The sequence below is a fragment of the Protopterus annectens genome, chromosome 2.part2 (assembly GCF_019279795.1).
Source record: "Protopterus annectens isolate FY-2018-M chromosome 2.part2, PAN1.0, whole genome shotgun sequence".
In the NCBI taxonomy this organism is placed as follows: domain Eukaryota; kingdom Metazoa; phylum Chordata; order Ceratodontiformes; family Protopteridae; genus Protopterus; species Protopterus annectens.
Genome location: NC_056730.1, coordinates 252,924,205 through 252,939,305, shown reverse-complemented (window position 1 = coordinate 252,939,305; position 15,101 = coordinate 252,924,205).

Genomic DNA, 15,101 nt, shown 5'->3' with positions numbered 1-15,101 from the left:
TGGCACAATAATTATGAAATTGCAGTAAAAGCAATGTAGCCATACAGTGTTATTTCTGGTATTGACTATTGAAGGCTTCATTTTTATTGTGCCAGATCATATGAAGTGTAACAGAAGATCATAATGAGGCCAGTCTAGGTTCAGTCTTCTCCATTAGTCCTTAAAAAATATACATCTGAATACAGATACCATATACAAAGAATCTACAGACAAGAGACCAGATTCATTTAAAGAAGGTAACAATTGTGGACTGTGCTGTAGATGTGCTGGGATAAATATTTAAATGGATTCATGGTTGTGCTTGTTAAACAATAATTTGTTATACTAAATATGGAAAACTCATTAGTACCAGGAAGAGACAGAAAAATTAGCAATTCTTATATTTTTAGACAAAAGATGGATTTCCAAAGGAATTGACCATGGAGTAATTTGCAATGCAAAGCTGTTACTTCATGCCTAAATCTGCAACTCAAGGCTCTAGTAATTCTTATTCCACATGTGCTACTGTTCACTCTATGACCAGTTGCAAAAGAAAAACTGGGCTTGTTACACTGCTGAAAACCTTATTGCATTCCATCAATAATGACACATGCTCTATTAAAAATATTCATTCACACAATGCAATGATCACACATACGCAAATTCATGGACCATCCAGTCATCAGTACAACTTTAGAATTACTTATAATCTTTCTTATGTTTTATTTTTGACCTTCACATATCAGTGATAATAATCCATGTATATTGCACAAAATGTATTTTACTTTGACAAATCTTTCTGTATTCCAAGGGCTGGCAAAATATATCTGTTTGGCTAGAAATGCCTATTTGTTGATGAATACTGTTTTGCAATACTGTTATTATTGCTGTGCTGTAACTTACTAGTGTGGCATGCCATTTACTGCAATATGTTTCCACATTAGAAATGTTTATACTTTTTGATATAAGCAAGGTTAGTAATGGCATCATTATTGCTGACAATGTTTTGTTAAGAATGTATTTATTGCCTCTGTATTTGGAGGGAAATTTAGAAAATTATTACTTCTGCAAAACCCACTCAAATCATTCAGACTATATAGCTACATTCTTATGTTTATTTATTTTCTTTTTGTTTGTTAAACAAGGTATTGTATTAATCCAAGGACAACACATTTCATTATCACACCTGAAGTTACATCAGAAACCAAGGGAAGAAATACTTGCATTTAAAAAAAAGATAAACATGTTGATGATAGATGCAGAAACGTTGATGTAAAGCAACATCTATCTAAAAGGTTTTCAATCTAAATAATGCCTTAGGGAGAAATGGTTACACTCCATATTTTATCCCTATTAACTAAATTTAAAACCCAGATTTTACCAGTATGTTTCAGTATTGTTAACTTAATATTAATCCCCCTGATTTGTCGTAATATCTTTCTTTTATCAGAATCTCATTTCATAAATTGCAAAACAAACAAACAAACAAAAAAAAAACATATTTAGATCAAAAAAGCATGCATAACACAATCTCAGGCCAGAGCTACATTACACTTAATGGGAAAACTCTGTTCTCAAGGCCATATTGTAGCAGAATATTAAAAGGAAATATTTTTGGAATGTGCACATTGCCGAGTGTTTTGGTACAGAGATTAATAATTTACTGTTTCCCTATCTAATGTCTCTGCATTTTAGCCTTATCAGGAGTCTGATTTGCTAGCGATGTTTCAGATGTTGTGGTAACATAACTGCATTAGGCAGTGTATTGCATGCTTTCATTAAAGAGCTGGATATTCTGGCTTTTACTGATATTCTATTGCACAATGTAATGTTCCTACAACTATCGTGCATGAAGTTATATACTTGTTAAGAATAATCAATGTTATTATTTATTCAGCATCATATTACATATAGACTGTGGAACAACACATAATGCCAGCATGTAGAGACAGCTTACAATAGTATTGGTTGAAAAACAGCAGGCAGTTTGAATTAAAATCAAGTACATAATTTATGGCAGAGCTAACTAATTTTAAGAGTCCCTGCAATGCAAGTGAATTTCTCCTTTCAATATGAAGTTCCTGTAATGTCAAATATTTTATTGCTACTTGGTATTAAAGTAATTACCTAGCAACATGCTCAACTGCTCTGCTAGAATTAGTTTCAAGAAGCAATTGCATTTCTGTGATCAATACATTAAGAGCATAATACAACTTTATATTGAACTAAGGACTGTGAAAGAAAGGCAGAATCATTGATTAGATTTGTATACCATTTGATTTATAGAACTATTTTCAGTGGAGCATGAGATGAGCAGTAAATGTCACATTTCGGAATTCATCAAGCCCTGAAGTACCTTAGAAAGTTTTATGTGCAGGCTAAAAATGCTTACTGTCAAGCAATCCATTTGTAACTCAATTAGGCATTCAAGAGGTTTGTCCTCTTTTGACCATAAAACATTTACTATAAACATTTGTATTTAAATATAGTTAATGGACATTACAAAGAAATTAATAGCACAGGATAAGCAATTTGCGAACACTTTCCTTAAGTTGTGTGGGATCTTTTTTTTTCTTTGAGTAGGGCATAATACATTTGTTATATCTAAGAAATGACAATAACATTTTATGCATTGAACTTATAATAGCCTACCATGATGTATTTACAGACGTCACATTTGCTGTTTAACAACATTTGTGGCTACTTTCTTATACATTTTTTTCTTACCATTACAGGTCAGAATTACTGTGAAAAACAGAAAAAAAAATTACCAACATATGTTTATTTAAAGGATATTATGAAAATACTACTCCAATACTTCATTCAAATGTAAATTTGAATAGACCTTTATAAGCAGAGGGTAAGCTTTATTTTTCATCTTACTGACAGTATGTGTACAAATATTAATTCTGCATTTATGTTTTATAAATAAAATATTCCAAAATTAGAGCAAAACATTAAAATTAAGTAATAAAAAGAAAACTGCATTAGCAACCTACCTATTAGAAGACAACGCTACCAGCAACTGAGATTTGCACAAAATATTTGCTATTGTTCTTCAGTCATTTACTGGAATCCAACTCTTTGTGACCTCAAGGACATTGGCACACTGGGCTTGTCTATCATGAACTGCTTCTTTAAGCTCTTACAAATTCATATTCATTACCTCAGTAATATTGCCCATCCACCATCGACACTGCTGACTCTTTTTTCATTTTCTTTGGATCTTTTCTACCATCAATGCATCTTTTCTGGTAAATCATGTCTTTGTATTGTGTCCAAAGTGTTTCAGTTTTGCCTTTAATATCTGGCCTTCAACTGAACAGTCTGAATTTACTACCTTAAGTATCTACTGGTTCAGTCTTACTGCAGTTCATGGAATTTTCAAACGTTTTATATAACACCATAGTTCAAAAGCATCATTTTTATTTATTTATTTATTTTTGCATTAGCCTTACTTATAATTTAACTCTCACAGCTTTTTGTTACTGCTGAAAAGAAGAACAAAAAAAAAAAAAACAAACATATCTTTGACAATATGGAACTTTGCTGACAATATGATTTCCATCCAAAAAGTAAACATCATTTAATTTCTTGACTGTAACTTTAAAAAATAACTGTATTTTAAACCTAACATAGCTGAATGCATTTTTAACAGGTTACATTCATAATGCCGAATGCTCAAAATGCAAAAGAGCATTAGGTCAACTGCAAACGGTCAAAACTCACATAACCAATCAGATCACAGTACAGAAGGGACTGGTGTCTTTCCCTTTCCCCACTGTACTGCAATCTCAAAGTTGGTATATATAATTAACAGAGGATGTTGTGGTGCAAGGGGGTCTTACCTCCTTGCGTAGGACATTAGCCAATTTTTTTGGCAATGACAGTTTTGACCTTTTGTGGTCGAAGTAAGTCCATTCTGCATTTTGGACATTCTGTGTTATAAATGTATTCCATCTCCAACCCCACTACCAAAATAGTACCAAAGATTAATTGACAATGTTAAACAGAGTAATGTTTTTCTCAAGACTTATGTAGGAAACCAGCACAGGATGATACACCCATAAAATACCTGCATTAGGTTTGCTAAAATAGATGCATGATTCATTATTCTATATCTTTGAATCAAATCAGAGACTGTAATCCAAACTTAAAATCCAGAGTCAGGATTCATTAAATTCCATGTAGACTCTATGTAGAGTCTACACGGAGTGTATCCGTGTACACAATGGTGGGTAGTGCACTGTAGCACTCAATGCATATTAATGAAGTGTGGCACTCCTAAGTGAGGTTTTGCAGCTCATGGAAGTATTGCTAGCCACGAAAAATTGTAATTCAACAAGGATATTGAGTCCTTGTAAAGGCGACCACAGATGGGCCGCCCCACCCCATCACATCATGCAGATCATCCTTCCCAACCTCTTAGGGCAAGACATGTTGACAAATCCATAAATAATGGGTGGGAAAAGGGCCAGAAATAGGTTCACTTTACAAATACTGCTCTTACAAACTTACAAAAGTGATAGAACAATAAGGTTTGCAGAACTGTACACATTGTAAGTCATGCAGACCTCCCAACCTCTTACAGCAAGAAATCTGAACAAAGCTGTAAACACTGGGGTTACTAAGGGCCAAAATAGGGACAATGTTTAAATACTGCCCTTACAACATTAAAATGTTGATAGAATAACAGATTTTAGGTTCATAGGTTCATAGGTTGGTACTAGGCTATCGGCCCTAGGGCCTATACAAGCCTAGCCATAACAATTCCCTGGCTATTTCTTCCCACAGTATTTACTTCCCTGTAGCATGAATGTTCTGAGGGGTATGAAATCCAAATGTCTGACAATATTTTCTGAAGTCAATCCTCAATGATTTGCCAGTGATTTGTCAAAACCCCCAATTATATGAGAAACAGAACAAAAATATGAAGCACAAATCTGGACATTCTGTGAAAATCTGTACAGCTGAGATTTATGACAGCAGTAGCTTCCCCTTTGTTTGAAATGTGGCAGGGTCCAAAACACATTTAAGTAAAATTGTCATTCTGCATTTATTACTGTCATATGTTTCATTGGTTTTCATTTCTCTCTGTTTTTTTTTTCTTTTGCACATGTTTGCGCCATGCTTAGATTGTTTGCATATGTATCAGGCATGACCCAGACAGCCAAAAATAGAAACTAGATGCTTTCAGTTAATACCATTGGGCACTGCATCAATCCGGTAAGTGAGGCTGTGCTATGCTAATCCCTTCAAGTTAACAATGAATACTAATATAGGAGATGTTATATAATTAATCTTATGGCAGAAGGTGGTAAGTCTAGGTCTCAAGAGGAAATGGTTCTGGTTTCTAGCACAGGGTGAGCAAATCTTTCTTTTACTATGTTGACACTGCAGATTATACAAATGAAGTGCAAAATAGGCAAATGTTTTCTCACCCTTCTTATGTCAACATTTGTAAGTTTAGGACTACTGTACACTTGGTCCTGGGTTCAAAAAACAAATATGCCATATACTTTTAATGTTGTTCCATGTCATGTCATATTTACTCTCACTCATAACACCTGACATGTAGCTGATATTAATATTTACATGCATGAGGGCTTAGGCATTAATACTGTATCAGTTATGTTTACTTAATCATTTATATGGGTATTGTGCATATATTATGAAAAGTATGACTGTGGGTGTAATGTGCATTATGTTAATGCAAGTATATTTCTGCAATAACAGAGCTACAGAAGTGGCTGTATATCAAATATCCTTGGAATTGCATTTTCTTCTATTTTTTATTGCCCATTGTTGTGCTTGCCATCATACACCCTGGCGTATCATGTTTGTGCAATGGTAAGCAGCATACAGTGCCTTCAAAAACAGAAAGTGCGCACTCTCAGTAAGCACAATATGTGCAATTGGTGGGAAAACATCTATTTAAAGTGGATTTGGCAGGAAATGCTATTTCAACATTGAGCTTGATCTTTAGTAGGCATGGCTGGTGTTGGAGACAGTGTGAGCTTTCATGTGTAGTGCTAAGTTTTTGTTGCGCTCCTAGTTAAGGCGCATGGCCAACACCTATCACAGCAGGACTACTCAAATTCTCAGTATAATTCTGAAACCTGGACTAGTTTGACTAGGGCTTTCACCAATGTGACAGGTATCCCATACACTGGCGAGCAATGTCATCATCATTATGACGACCTCTGTAGGAGGAACAGAGTTACCCTTTATCAGTGGAACAGGGATGTAGAGTGGGGAACACTCCACAGATGCATAAGTATAAAATGCAATGAAGAATAGTAAAAGTCATAGCTGAATATAGTCAAGACATATTCATAATGGCATTCTGTTTTGTTTTTCTTTTCCAGAGCTGCTGAAGAAAGGGCCTTGAATGTGAGGTTTCATGGAGCATACCAGGCAAGGATGAGGGAAGTATGTGGTATGTATGCATATATAAAGTACTGCTATTGTAGCTTTAACTATTAAAGACAGATTACATGTTATTTCAGACAGTTGTATATAAATGAGCATGCATATTTCAATTGTAAAAGAAAGTATGCATGTCATACTTTGTAGCACAAAGCAACCATTTCACATTCTCATCAGTGAGCAGGCATGTATAACGTGTAGAAGGACAGTACGCATGCAGTAGTCTGCAGTTCAAAAGAAAAGTACAGTATTACAGCAGTCAGCGGTTGTGAGTTCAAAGACCACACTTCCCACATATACAACACTGTGTACAATAGTGTTATGTTTTCATCATGACATACACAATACTATTAGCTAATCATCATTATAGCAAGTTACTGTCAGAACTCAATACCTCTGGCATGACTGGCCTGCTGTCAAGTGTAAGCATGCATATGTGCAATATATGTACACACAAATGATAGCTAGATGCAATCTGATCAGTACTACACTGTCCATTAAATGGGTAGTCTTCAAAGTAGTAAATATATATATTCGAGGATGTTAGTGCTAAAAGTAAAACATGACAGAATACAGTGAAATAATTGCAGAAAACTTTTGTATATTAACTATGAAGTTAGAAATGTTTCCTTTTTTCTCTCTCACCCCATCCCTTATCTCCTTTTTTATTGTTTAATTTATGTTTATTTTGTTGTCATTATGTATAATTTTGTATTTCTTTTTTAATTTATTATTTCTGATTTTGTTTCTATCTGTTGTTATATATTTTGTTTTCCTTATTTTTTCTTAATGTGTTAATTGTTTGTTTTTCTTTGTTCATCTATTTATTTTTACGTCTATTTTTTATTTTCATTTTTTTTTTATTTTCTAATTCTATGTTCATGTTTTTTTATTACTACTGCACAACAGGCTAGGCAGGTTACCCATGATCCTCCTACTCTCACTCCACCGGCTACAGCACCCGAGGCCCAGCACATCTGGGCTGCAGCCTGACAGCACCCTCTTTGCTCTCCCCTGCACTACCTGTGCCCTCTGGCAGTTCTGCCCCAGTGAACAGGCTTGCAGATCCCACTGGGGACAGTGGTGGAGGGGATGCATCTATCACCCAGAATGAGTTGTCAGGTATGGTCATAGCATTGTCCACCACATGGTGGATGCATGCTTATGCCAAATGGGTGCCTTCTCTCCATCATGGTATAGAGTACTTGTTGTCGATACATGTCAGGCACTGCAGCTGCCAGCACAGTGAGGGGGCAGTGGTGACAGTCCACTGGGTATGGACTTGAGTCCCACTGTCACCCATCCCAATGTCCATGAGACCTCGATTTCCCCACCCTCACCCCAACCATGGTGTTCACCCCTCTCTTGTGTCCTTAACCATACCTGTATCATGTCTTGTATGTCTTGTTTGTAAGCAACTGCTTCCTCACCTTGCCAACTTGCCTGCACCAGACATGCCTGTGTGCCTTCCACAACATTCCTCTTTCACAAAAAAAAAAAAAAAAAAAGGGCACCCATCCCAAATTGGCTATACAACATGACTATGTTGTTGTCACCACTGGCACTGGAGGTGACAGTCCAAATTCAGCTAATATTGTATACATCTTGTCAGTTTTACTCCTGATGAAATGGATAGCTATGGTTATTTCCTACACCCTTCCTGCACATTCCTGAATCCCTTCATTTTGTTTTTCCCCATGCTTGCTCCCCATTTCACCACGTTCCTATCTTCCCCATTTCTTGTCTTTAAAGAACCATTGCATGATGGTGCCTGATGTGCACCATTGCTAAGCAACAGTAAAAGGTAGTAGTATCAGCAAATTTATGTAAAACCAGTATACATACTTGTAAAATTCATTCCTACACCCCATTTTGAACCCAGTACCATCTGCTTCCAACAACAATGCACTAACCTATCCAGACACATAGTCAGTTCTTTAGCAGGTGTATTTTATACAATAAATATTAACTGACAAATGTTATGGTTATCATATTTACCCTTTGTACTTCCCAGTGCTTGCTCGTTATATCAACAATGTCATATTTTAACATTAACTGTGTATGAAGCATCACTGCATGGTGGACATTAATGTTCTATAAAGTTTAGTGTGCGATCCACATTTATTTTTATAAAGCATGTGTGCGCCAAGCTGCACATCATTCAGCTTCGCTAAGCAAGGCACAGAAAAATGTTAATAAATAACAGAAATAAGAATAGTAATGAATAGTATTAGCTACAGCTTTATTTGGAACCAGTTCTATGTGGCCAATAAAAGGAACTCAACATTGGCTACAGTCAAATACCACCTGCAGCCAAAGATTCCATGAAGTTCCAGATGTATGCTGCAGCAGCAGCAGTGAAGTCTGCATTTATTTGCTCAGTGTGTAAAATACACCTGCAGCTCTACTGAATCTGTAGCATCATCTCTTAATGCATTGATCCACCCTTGTTTTGGTTCAGAAAGTGCTGGGGTCGTATATAGGTGTATGCAACAGTTTCACATACTTTTAAGTGTGAAGTAATATAAATCGGGATACTCATGAATCTGTGTCACCATTTTTGTGGAATATAGTAGTGTTCAAATACAGGTTTATATAATAGTTGTAATTGCTTTTCCTGTAGGTGGCATCATTGCATGATGCACACCACCACATACCATTGAGTAATAATTCTTTAAAGAAAATAAATGGGAAGACAGGAAAGTGGTGAAATAGGGAGCAAGCAGGGGGTAAAACAAAAGTGAAAGGAGGAAAGGAATGTGCAGGAAGGGTTTGGAAAGAACCATAGCTATCATTTCTGCAAAAACAAAACCTGATAATATATGCTGACTATTAGCTGAATTTGAATTGTCACCTCCAGAGAGAGAGAGGTGACCATACCACAATCATGTTGCATAGCCAATTGAACCAAACCAAGGGTGTCATGAAGAAACTGGTGTGAAACTGAGACTATGTATGGGATGATTTTTTTGGAGGGACAGGTGCCCTTTTTTTCCTTTTTGGCAGATAGACAGGAATGTTGGTGTAGTGAACTAGGTATGTGAGGAGAAGGTAAGGTGGGTAGGTGAAGAAGCAATGGCAGACAGGACATTCAAGATGAGACACAGGGATGGAGAAGGACAACATGGGGGGGGTCAACACCATGGTTGGGGAGAGGGAGGACATCAAGAGCTTATAGATGTCAAGTTTGGAGACAGTGAGAATCGGGTCTTCACCCAGTGGACTGTCATCACTGCCACCTCAGTGTGCCGATGGCTGCAGTGTCTGATGTCTGCATCTCCTTGTATGATTCAGAACAGTGATGGAGAGCAGTGTCTCCACCCAGCGTAGGCATGCACCAACTGTGTGGCGTACAATCCAATGCACCAACCCTGGCAGTTCATTGTGGGTGATAAAATCACCACATCTGCCACTGCTTCTAGAGGGAACCACTAGCCTATCCTGTGGGCAGAACTACCTGAGAGGCCAGGTAGTGCAGCAGCAGCAGATGGGGTGCTACAAGGGTGTGTTCCTGACATGCTGGGATGTGGTGTAGTAGCTTCTGGAGTGGAGCCAGGTGGATCACATGGGACAGGCATACCCCACTATGCTGTAGAAAAAAATGGAAAAAAAGAACATAAGGGGTGGGGAGAAACATAAAAGGGAGAACATTAGCAACATTACCAGTGACATACAAAAACAGTGATACAATTCTTACACTTTATTATGTTACCTTTACTATAAACAGTACAAACTGTAACAACAAAAAAAAAAGTTTTTTATAATGTGTCTGAATACCCATTTGATAACAGATGCACACTATAGTACAGATGTCAGCCAGCAGTCCTTGATGTATGTATATAGTACCCATATGTAGGCTCCAATTCTACTAATTACATTTTCCAGCAGGTTATTTCTGCCTCTGCCAGAGAGGTCTGAAGTTGCAGTGCAATAATGATGAAAACATAACAGAACTTGCTCATTTGTTAATTGTGGTGTTTGAACCCACAGCTGCTAACTACTCTCTACAACCTTAGTGTACTGTATTCTCACAGAATACTGAATGCATACTTTCCTTTTACAGTTGCTAGACGTATGCTCTGGTTTATAGTACTGTATTCATATTCCTCACAATAAATGTGGTCAAATTCATATGGAATACGAGGCCAAAGTCCAAAAAATAAGGATGACTCTTACATACTTGCTCTTACAAACCTATTAAGCTGATACGGTTACAGGTTTTGCACTTGCATGACTTTTCTGAATGGTCTGGGGTCTGAATTTCACATTTCTGACATTAGCTAGTGATGTCAGTCCTCAACTCTTATGCAATTATTTGACTGAAAACCACAATTATATCTGTAACTATACAAAGAATGGACAATCTGTGGAAATCTGTACAGCTGACAGGTATTACTGCATTACATACCAACTAAGCCCATACCTCACAACCTCTTACAGCCAAAAATGTCAACCAAGCAACTAGTGGGGGGTATAAAGGCACACAAATAGCAACACATTTTACATATTCTTCTACAAACCTAGAAAAGTGATACAATAACAAGGTTTGCAGCAGCACATATGTTCTGAAAGGTATGAAGTATGAGGCACAAATGTCATTTTCTGACTGCAGTCCTCCATGCTTTGGTTAAGATTTGCCAGACAAACATAGTTTTTGAGAAAAAAAACAAAATTATGAGGCAACAATCTGAACATTCTGCAAAACCCATACAGCCGAGAGGCATTACAAAGCAGCATTTAACTTTTGATGCTACAGCAACAGTACTGTTGTGATGCATACATACCACATGCTGCTCACATCCTTGCCAGTTAACATTCATGGGCTCTTACATTCAGATCATGATCTCTCTCAGCTGTGGAAAAACAGAAGAAAACAAAATACCATTATGGAACCAAGCCTGACTATATGTAGCTTTAAACTATAACAAATAATGTCTGAAAGTCAAACGTACACATCTGTACGGTGAAACCAGTCCAACATTCCTCAATCCAATGGTTGAGGGTATTCCTTCTCCTCATTCTAAGGTCCCGGTAGTGGTTCCTACACTGTTCACCAGTGGGTGGATACAAATAGCACTGGTCAAAGCCCAGACCAGACTATTCCAAGCCTCTGTCCTTGATTATGAGCCATGATAGTGCCTCCGCAAGACCTAGTGCCAATAATCACTCACCAAAAGTACAACAAACACTCTGGGCTCCTTGACACCCCACCTTTGAGCTCTAAATCTCAAACTCTCATCAAAAATACATTCTATGTCTATCACAGAGCATGTCCAATGTCGAATGATATTTTCCCAGCAATTTCATGTAGTCATGTTTACTCAGAGAGTGCACTTTCTGATTTGGCAACATTTGAAAAAGCTGCACGCCTCTTACCACTGCACAAACAGGGTGCAAAGGGTGCAATGGTAAGAGATGCAGAAGTTTGGTGACTAATGCAATTTATATGTCATTAGAGATACAGGGAATTCTGTGACTGTGTTGGCCCAATAGGAAGGGTATACCAAGCCACATAGCAGGAATATACATGCCTGAACATAGTACACGTTATACCCACACTCATACTTTTGCTATTAAGTAGGCAATACATAGATTAATAAATAATCACATAACTGACACAATATTACTGTGTCAGTCCTAAGTCATATATAAATAATATAAGCTACACTAGCTCTCCTGCTATAAGTGAGAATGAGTATAATGTGAATTGCTACAACATCAAAATTAAATGACATGTGCTGTATTCGACCCCTGGACCATATAGATGGTAATCCTTCATTGACAGTTATTACCACATGAAAATTAGAAACCCTTCCTCTATGTGTCAGTTCATAGCTAAATACTGCTATGTCAAAACAGTAAAATAAAGACCGCACACATCATACTCAAACCCAGGACCATCTAGACTTCAGACCTAGACTTAACGCCTGCTGCCACAGAGTAAATTATATAACATCCCCTAAATTAGTATTCATTGTGAAGTTCTCATTGTTAACTGCAGCGCAGCTGCACTTAGCGGGTTTGCTCAGTGCCCAATTACATTACTAAAAAGCATCCAGTTTCTATTTTTGGCTGTCTGGGTCCTGTCTGCTACCTGGGTGGTCCAGCCATCCATTTTGCGCAATACTGCTCTACACACAACACTGATTAGCATAGACAGACCTGTCTGTGCTTAGCTGTGCATCACTCAGACAATACACCCCATAATTCACCCCCCTTCACCCACTAAAGTAAGACAGAAGGTGAAAGAAAATTGGGGAAATACACTTTGTTACTACACAGGAGGTAAGTCTGCAGAGGTCTGGATTTCCAATCTTACTCCAATGCACCTTCAGAGAACATGGGTGCCTTATCCCTGTTTGCCACACAGACAGCTTGGCAGCAAATAACTTTATGTTATCCATCACAAAACAATCTTCCGCAATGTATTTTAACTGATATCAAGCCATCAGCTGTTACTTATACATGTAGTATATGAAACATATTTGGATGTATTGCACATAACAAACACAAAACTTGTTAGGACTATTGCTTGAACTATACCACTCTGTGTTGCTTGTCCATTCAGCCATTATCTAATCAGTATTCAGAGATATGCATTGTGAAAGCCAGTCTACATCATTTTCCTTACACTGTGTGTATCTATATTAACTGGGAATAGTATGATATGCAGTTGTCACCAAATGAAGGCCAAATTGGATGGCACAAACAACCATACACTGCTCTTTTGGTAGTGGGAGCAAAGGTTAATTCCTGTTTTGGCACATGCAAGTGTACACTGTTCTTACAAGGGGGCACTATGGCACTGCTTCTCTATGTAAAGATGTTCCATTACAAACATATGGCTAACTGAGAAAATGCATTGGTCACCAGCACGTTGGAGAGTTATGAATATGTGAATCTTGAATGGCTGGAGACTACTGCATTCTAATGGATACATACAAGTGAAATAACTCTCTGCTGTCACGTTACTTGACTTTCTATACACATCTCCCACCTTTTACCTGCTTACTGTACCAAGTGATGAAATACAAGTACATGCCATAATAGTATTATACATTACAGTACATCAGGACTTACCTTGTAAATGATGCGTCTGTACTCCACACTTTGTCACATTCCTAGGAAATACCAGCACTGAGTCTGCATGGATGCTTTATATCTTGTTGAATAGCCTCACAAGATTGGTTGATTAGCATCCAATTTGTTTTGTTTTTGCCTGTGTTTGAATTCAAATAGGAAGTGTTTTTACGTCAGGGTTAAGTTGAACTTATTGGCTAATTTGTTTATTGATCTAACAGCAAGACTGTTTAAATGTGTCTTTTTCATTATTGTAATGGCTCTGATGAAGCCATGTGAATGTAATGGTGAAAGGGCTTAGTTGAATGTGTTTTCATTAAAAGCTGGGTGACATTTTATCACTTTTGGTAGCTTTTTTTTTTATTTTCTTATTATTTTGAGTGTACTGGCCTTATTGGCTGTTTTGGTATTGTTTTACATACAAGGACATGTTTCTGTTGTTAGCCTCCCTGTTTTGTAACCTACATCTTATAGAAATATGTAAACTTTTTCATGTTTATCCAGGGGGAATGCTGACAGGTTTCCTTTACTGCTTTATCTGCAAACAGTTAATTTGTAGTTATGTGATCCCCATATGTATTACAAATCTTTTGACTTGAAGGACACAATATGTATGCACACCATAGGCATCCATTTACAGATGCAGAGAATAATCTGATAATTGATGCCTTAAGGCAACATGCGGCTGTGCTGCTGTCCAGAGGGTGGATCAATATGGCTCAGTGTACACCCTTTTGGGATGAATTAGTGGCCAAAATTAACACCATTGGGTGACACAATCACACATGTGAGCAGGTGAGGCACAGACCAACAGACATGGTTACAGCTGCACATAGCCATGCAGCTGTGGTGGCACATGATTGTCAAGTCACAGGTGGAGGCCCTGCTGAAGAACCCCTCTCACTGCCATTGTGGAATTCCTGGCAAACATTGCCAACCTGGACAGCACCCAGCAATCCATGGCATGTTCTGCTCTGTTCTGTTCTGGATGGGACCACAACTCCTGCATACTAGCAGGAACTTCGAGGTATGTTTTGTTAGATGATACTTAGAATACTGTGGCATAGAGCACTAACTTCAGTAATGTATATGTCTGTGTCAGTTATTTGTTGGGTGAATGGATTTAGGATTGCTACAGTTATAGCCTTAATTTGAAGTTGTCAGCCACAATCTTGTTGACATTTGAGGTACTGCCGATATAGCGGTGTAAATGTATTACCCCCCTGTTTTACTGTTAAATATGATGATGGTACCATTACCTCTTGCTTTACTTATTTCAGGACAATCAGGAATACAGAGACGCAGGCCTTCTGCAGATGGTAAGCCTAATACATTTATGTCAGTACTGTAGATAAATCTCAACGTATCTCAAAAAGTGTCCTCTCAGGCCTGTTGTAAGTATTGCTGTACTATCAGTATTTGACAGCAGTTTGCTTTTTTTAGCATATATTGCAGCATAGCAGTGCAGGTATTAATCTATTCCCGTGTTTCTCCCTTTCTATCACAGGTGAGAATGACAGTGGGAGTAAGGGCACTCTGACACTTGATGTCAGTGTCTCCACAGACACTGATGATGAAGGTGACCAAACTGAGGCACAGTTGGGGGTGCAGAA